Genomic DNA, 7,500 nt, shown 5'->3' on the forward strand with positions numbered 1-7,500 from the left:
ACTAACAGAGCAGCAGGTTTAATATTTATGCTAAATCTTTCACATGGAGACAGAAGAAGCGAACATGAATAAAAAACACTGAAAATTCAAGATGGCTGCCAGGGTCTGAATAAACCCTGTCCTCCCTTAAACACAACATAAGCGTTACACAATCCAACAGAACCAGCGGGTCCGGAGGAGGGGGGACCGGTCTCCCCAAATCCTCCCCCCTCCGGACCCGGTCCATCCTCTGGACCCGCTGGTTCTGCTGGATTGTGTAACGCTTACGTTGTGTTTAAGGGAGGACAGGAAAACTCACAACCACACTGAGGGAGTCTGGCCCTTTAATAAACGCTCTTCACCAACCTTACAAAACTGCCAGAATATCAACACGAGTCCAAACGACCCGGATCGGGACTAAAGGTTAGAGAACCAACATGTCCGTCTCTGTCCATGTGGCAAGTTTCTCCCGCGCTCTGCAGAGAAGCAGCGGCGCTTTCTGCTGACATCATTAGCGACACGAGAACGTCTTAAAGAGCCACGACACAAATACGGCCTTTAGAATCGGATCAGAACTCACCTCGACGGCCAGAGAACCCAGACTGACCAGGAGGTTGTTGATGGCGCCAGCGACCTTCTGGACGGCTTCCGGGTCCGACTGGACGTCCCTCTGCACACACGCAAGCAGAACCGGGTTCAGACTCTGACTGTTCAGGAGCTACTGCCTCTCCAGCAACGTTCTGGGTGAGAGGTCACCTGGACAGGTCACCTGGACAGGTCACCTGGACAGGTCGGCAGTCTGTCGCCAGGCAACACAGAGACACAACCAGTTCACCTGACAGGCATGTTTCTGGACTCTGGCAGGAAGCTGGAGAACCAGACAGAACCGGACAGAACCGGACAGAACCAGACAGAACCGGAGAGAACCAGAGAGAACCTCTGACTGTTCATGAATAAGTGAATTCTTCTGAACCCGTCCTCGTTGGGAACCTCCAGCAGACCGTTTTGCTGCTGGTTCTGGTCCTAAACGGACCGCGGTTCTGTTCAGCCACCGGTCCTCGGCATCTCCCTGAGGAAATGTCTCTGTAAACAAAGCGGTCCAAACCCCGGCCGACACCCGCTCCTTCAGAACCACCGGAGCGTCTAAACGGGTCTCCAGGCTACAGAAACCGGGCCTGCAGGGAGGCGGCCCGCGACACGCCTCCTCCCACGCAGCCCAGAGACGCCGAGTCATATGGGCCGGGCCGCCTGGCGCCAAGCAGCAGGGGGCGGAGCCTGGCAGACAGAGCCCAGCACTGAAAACAGAACAGACCCGGTTCTGCAGGTCCGGACGCGTCCAGCTTGTAGCCCAGAACCATTGGGTTCTGGTCTTTCCTCGAAGAAGAGATCGACTCTTCCAGAACCAGAACCTGGATCCTCCAGGGCAAGAGGTCTGACCCGGTTCTGGTCCAGAGCTATCCACAGCACCGATTTGATTCTTGAGCGTGTGCGGTTCCAGTTCTGACTCTGAGAACCGGGCCAGCCTCCAGAACCAGAACGGTTCTGCTCTTACCCGGATGGGTTTGAAGAAGTCCAGGTTGCTCATGAAGTTCTGCTCGGCTTGGTCCAGCCAGGTGGGCGGAGCCTGGCACAGGATTTCCTGCACCTGCGCCGCCACCTGCTGGTCTCCAATGGTGACGAAGACCTTCATGTCGGCCGTCCCGCCGCTGCGGGGACACATGTCCCTCAGGTGGACGCCCCAGCCTCTGAGGACGACCTGGAACAGAACCAGAACATGACTCCTGGTCCAGCCGGGCTCACACAGAGCGCGGCTGCTGCTGTGGCTGCGGCTGCTGCGGCTGCGGCGGCTGCTGCGGCTGCGGCGGCTCACCTGCTCCAGGTCCACGTCGGCCTCGGAGATCTGTAGGGCGGCGTGTCGGGACAGTGAGGCGTTCCTCTGCAGGAAGCTGGAAAGCGTCTCGTTGTCTCGCAGGAAATGCTTCAGCTTGAAGCCTGTGGGAGGAAAAGAGTCAAACGGCTCAGAGAAACTCAACGCCAAATCCTCCACTTTGTGCTTTAACTATGCCACTGCAGGCCTGCTGGGACATGCCAATGTCCCCAGAGACCAGGGGACAGCCTGCTGGGACAAAACGCATCACTAAATCACAAAGTTTCATTCAAGCCGGCCAGGACTCTCAGGTTCCAGCGACACGCTCTGACCTGCAGACAAAACGCAGGGGCGAAAGATCCTGCAGGCAGAACTCTGGGAAAATCATGTTCTGATCAGGAGTCGGAGGGGAAACAGCTGATGAAACTGTCGTCATGGTTTCATGATGAGGTTTGAGCCGCTGTGACATCAGAACCAGGAAGCGCCGGCCTTATTTGGGCGTCAGTCAACAGCTGGGGGTTTGGGCTGAAAGGCTTGGCGCAGGAGCTGCAGGTCTTCGCACGTCTCCAAACTTTCCGCTCAGTTGTTTGCTCTCCGTGTGATGAAGCCCCCGTTTCACGCCCACCTTCCTGCCGCAGGTCCCAACAGGCAGCGCTGCTGTCCGGGTCCAATCAGAACCGCTCACAGCCAGCGGCGCAACATCAAGCAGAGATTCGTCTCCCAGGAGCCAACACACAGAGTCATCAGAGCAGAACCAGAACCAGAACCAAGACGTCATCTCTGATCCTCAGAACAGATCAGATGATAAACGTCACATGGTTCAAGTCAAAGGATGAACACAGACCGGGGCGGACCGACCCGGGTCGGACCGGGTCGCTCTTAGAGCATTGTCCAAAATGCCCCAAAATGGCCGCTCAAAATAGGGCGATCATTTTGAGCCTTTTCCAGCAGTTATTGGCATGAAATGTTTTCCATCTTCATGACTTGGATGAACTTCATGTCTCGTCATGTTTGTAAACTTTACATGACGAAATGCAGCAGAATCAGAAACGAAGGATTTTATTGTTGGCGAATCTCAGAACAGGAAGGAAAAAAGACGGCTTGAAGCAGACATAATGCTTAGCGGTAGCTAGTGCTAACTTGTTTACAGGGTTAGCAGTTTAGCATTAGCATCAGTGTTTGTGACCAACACAGTGAGGAGAAGTTAGTGAAGCTAAGATATGACTAGCGCCACCCATCACTGGTGATAACTTCTGCTGATTTTAGAGCAAACATATATTCTCCCTGACAACTATGGCGGCCATCTTGGATTTAGAGGCAGGTCAGGGGACAGGATCTGGGGACCAGGTGCAGTTGTCTCACATCAGCAGCTTCCAGTGATGTGATTGGCTAAATGAGCTCCAGCAGAGCCAGCGATCCGCTCCGGTCCACTGGGCCTGGTGTTGGCTCTGATCCAGTCCATCATAGCACTAACCCTGTGGTTCTGGTTCTGCTCGGCTCTGAGCTGCCCTCTGACCAGGTGAGCTCACCTGGCTGATCGGCAGGTAAACCTGTGGGGACACGTTGTCCCGCCCCCTCATCGGCCCAGCAGGCCGACCAATCAAACGCTGCGGCTCCTCAGTTCAGAGGAATAAAGGATCTGAAAGGAGGGTTGTGGGGGGGGTGTGGGGGGGGGCAGGTTGGGGCAAGTAGAGGAGGAACTACCCCCCTCCCCCTCTACACACACACTGAGCCACTGAATACAGGACAAAAGATCCAGATTCTTCTTGTTTAATGAGCCTGAAAACATCTGCAGGAAGCTGAACGAACCACAGAACCAGAGAACCGGACCTGCGGAGCTCCGGACCTGCGGAGCCCGGTTCCTACCTGAGCGGCTGCTCTGCAGAACCTCCAGGGCCCGGGCCAGCTCCTTGAAGCCCTCCAGGTTTCGGTCGTTCTGGCTGTAGAGCAAAATCTTCTTGGCATCTGAAAACAGGCGGGAAATTCTGGAAAACAGAATAGCAGGGTTCACATCAGAACCAGAACCAATACAAGGTTCTGGATCGCAGACAATGGCTCCGGAACCTCGCTGATCTGGAGCCAAAGTCAAGGAACAAAAGCACTCAGAAAGAGAACTGGATCAGTAGTTCTTTGACTCAGTTCAAAGAACTAGAGTGAAGGTTGAACAGGAAGTTCTGGTTCAGGACTGGAGAACAAAAACCCATTTCTATAATGGGTCAGCATGCACCAGAACCAGAACCAAAGTGATATCACCTGTGTGGATGAATCTGTTCAGTTCAGCATTCCGATTAAGCAATTCATGAACATGAAGCAGTTTCAGAATAAAAGTCTGGGACTCACATGGAGTCATTGAAGTTTCCGACGACGCCCGGCGTCTCGCCGGCGTCGGGTTCCTGAAGCACGGGTTGTTGGCGTTGCAGAGGATTCCCTGAATCCACGGCAACGTTCCCGCTGACGGCATCGCCTTGTTGGGGAAGTGACCTGCAGACAGGAAGAGAGCAGACAGGAAGTGGGGAGACAGGAAGTAGGCAGACAGAAAGTGGGCAGACAGGAAGAGGGGAGACAGGAAGAGGGGAGACAGGAAGTAGGCAGACAGGAAGTGGGCAGACAGGAAGAGGGGAGACAGGAAGTGGGAAGACAGGAAGTGGGGAAACAAAGTGGGGAGACAGGAAAAGGGGAGACAGGAAGTTGAGAAAACATTTTATGTTTCTGTGACCCAAACAGAACCACTGAGTCCTGAAGATTCCACAGGCTTTCCGTCTTGTTCTGGTTCTGTCTGGATCCAATCAGTAAGTGAGACTGGTTCTGACTCAGAATGGTCTGGACGTTGACGGAATCAACCCAGTCCGTTGGTTCTGTTGGTCTGTGGATCCCATCAGACCCAGCACATAAAAGCAGATCAAGAACAGGTTGAATAGGAACCATGTGAACAGAACCCTCCTCCACCAGGTGGGCTGTCCCCTAATGTAACAGAACCAGAACCAGAACCAGGTCCTCATCCTGCCTTCAGAACTTCTCCCAGCTCCATGTGGTTCTGGTTCTGGTGCAGCGACCCGGTTTGTGTCTTTTATCTGTTGCGGGGTTGAACCCGTTATTACCTGGAGAGCAGCATCGACCTTCGGGCCGTGCCGAGCCGGGAATATCAGGAACCTTTCAGACTGCCAACTAGCCTGTTTTCTAATCACGGCGGATAAGATAAGAGCTGCAGCTCCTCTGAGGTCCACAGGTCGGCCCGGCCCGGCCCGATCAATAATCAATAAGAAACCCTGAGGAGCTCCCGCTCTGGTTTTGATTCTTCCTCTCCAGAGCAGACCTGCTTCTGTTCTCCACATTCAACAACCGGGTTCCTCAGAACCAACAGAACCAAACTGTTCAGACCTGATAGAACATCAGAACCAGGTCACATCTGGCTCTGGTATCAAACCCAGCTGATCCGTCGACCAGGATCGTTATCTGGGACAGAGGAAGGATTCGGTTCTGATTGGACCCGCTCTGCACCCAGGTTCTTTAGGGTGAAGCAGAACCTACAGAACCGCCTCCCAGCTGGTTCTGGTTCGGTTCTCTGACCCACTTCCTGTCAGATGGAGCAAAGGTCCGGTTCTGGTCGGAGTTTCAGATTGTCAATAGCTTATCAGAGCAAGCAAAGAGAACCGCTCTGGGTTCTGGTTCTGGACTCACACTCATGCTGCTCATAGGGCGGGTAGTTGAGCCGCACGGTGATGAGGATGAAGAAGATGAAGAGCGGCCAGATGATCTCCACCAACAGCTGGAGCTGAAATACACACACACACACACACACACACACACACACACACACACACACACACACACACACACACACACACACACACACATTTAATGGATGGATCTGGAGACAAACCGGATCAGAACCACGATGGAAGAAAAGAACTCAGAATCAACCAATCAGAGAGCAGCTCAACGCCAGGTGGAAGATCAAGGAAACCATCTTTAATAAGATGGACAACAGCAGGAAGTCAACGACCAGAGCAGGAAGTCAACAACCAGAGCAGGAAGTGAACGACCAGAACAGGAAGTCAACGACCAGAGCAGGAAGTGACAGAGCAGGAAGTCAACGACCAGAGCAGGAAGTCAACGACCAGAGCAGGAAGTCAACGACCAGAACAGGAAGTCAACGGCCAGAGCAGGAAGTGACAGAGCAGAAAGTGAATGTCCAGAGCAGGAAGTCAACAACCAGAGCAGGAAGTCAACAACCAGAGCAGGAAGTCAACGACCAGAGCAGGAAGTCAACAACCAGAGCAGGAAGTCAACGACCAGAGCAGGAAGTGAACGGCCAGAGCAGGAAGTGAATGTCCAGAGCAGGAAGTGAATGTCCAGAACAGGAAGTGAATGACCAGAGCAGGAAGTGAATGACCAGAGCAGGAAATGAATGACCAGAGCAGGAAGTCAACGACCAGAGCAGGAAGTTAACGACCAGAGCAGGAAGTGACAGAGCAGGAAGTCAACGACCAGAGCAGGAAATGAATGACCAGAGCAGGAAGTCAACGACCATAGCAGGAAGTCAACGACCAGAGCAGGAAGTCAACAACCAGAGCAGGAAGTCAACAACCAGAGCAGGAAGTTAACGACCAGAGCAGGAAGTGACAGAGCAGGAAGTCAACGACCAGAGCAGGAAATGAATGACCAGAGCAGGAAGTCAACGACCAGAGCAGGAAGTTAACGACCAGAGCAGGAAGTGACAGAGCAGGAAGTCAACGACCAGAGCAGGAAATGAATGACCAGAGCAGGAAGTCAACGACCATAGCAGGAAGTCAACGACCAGAGCAGGAAGTCAACAACCAGAGCAGGAAGTCAACAACCAGAGCAGGAAGTCAACGACCAGAGCAGGAAATGAATGACCAGAGCAGGAAGTGAGGCGTCCTGACCGTCTGTCGGCGTCTGTAGGTGAAGTTCTTCCACAGCAGCAGGCCCAGCTGTGTGAACACGGACATGTCTGCAGCCGCCGCCGTGCAGGACTGCTGGCCGGCTGCCTTCCGCTCTGAGTTAAACACAAGCAGGGAGAGACGGTGGGGTTAAAGGTCAGCTGATAGTGAAGCTGCTGATCACACACACACTTATCAGATCACACAGCGTCAGCACTGATCAGTGAATCACACTGCAGCTGTGAGATCACACATGGGAACAGCATCCAGAAGGTACCGGTACCACTCAGGATCACCTTCTCAGTGGAACCAGAACATCATCCTGATAACCTCCATGGCAAAAGTTCAGAATGAGGTTTAGAAAAAGCTAAAGAGCTGTAAAAATGACCTTTGACCCAAGAAACCATCAGCTTCTTCAGTACTTTGTTTCTAAAACAGGATATAAACTGGACTGAGTGAACGGAACACAGAAGAAGAAATGGTGGGGAGTTAAATGAACCAGAACCTGCAGGATGGTCTGAATGTCGTCACTCCCTCCCTGGTCGAGGTGCAGTTACTTCTGGCTGCCAGCAGGGGGCCAACGCTAACTTCCTACACGGGGAACGGTCTGACCAGGAGAGCAACCCGACCCACTGGTGGACATGGACCCTTCAAGTCCAGACGGGTCGCCAACACTGGTTCTGCTGGTCACGTTGGGCAGAGACCGTGGTCGTCAGTTTCCTAGCAGTCCAGAACCGAGCCGCCTGGACTTGA

At 53.4% G+C, this 7,500-nt stretch overlaps 1 pseudogene; it reads right to left on the bottom strand.

The window, feature by feature from the left end:
- LOC129360267 (phospholipid-transporting ATPase ABCA1-like) overlaps nt 1-7,500 on the bottom strand; it is a 31,443-nt pseudogene that overhangs the window by 22,633 nt on the left and 1,310 nt on the right.

The sequence above is a fragment of the Poeciliopsis prolifica genome, unplaced genomic scaffold (assembly GCF_027474105.1).
Source record: "Poeciliopsis prolifica strain line A6 unplaced genomic scaffold, Auburn_PproV2 SCAFFOLD006, whole genome shotgun sequence".
Taxonomy (NCBI): Eukaryota; Metazoa; Chordata; class Actinopteri; order Cyprinodontiformes; family Poeciliidae; genus Poeciliopsis; species Poeciliopsis prolifica.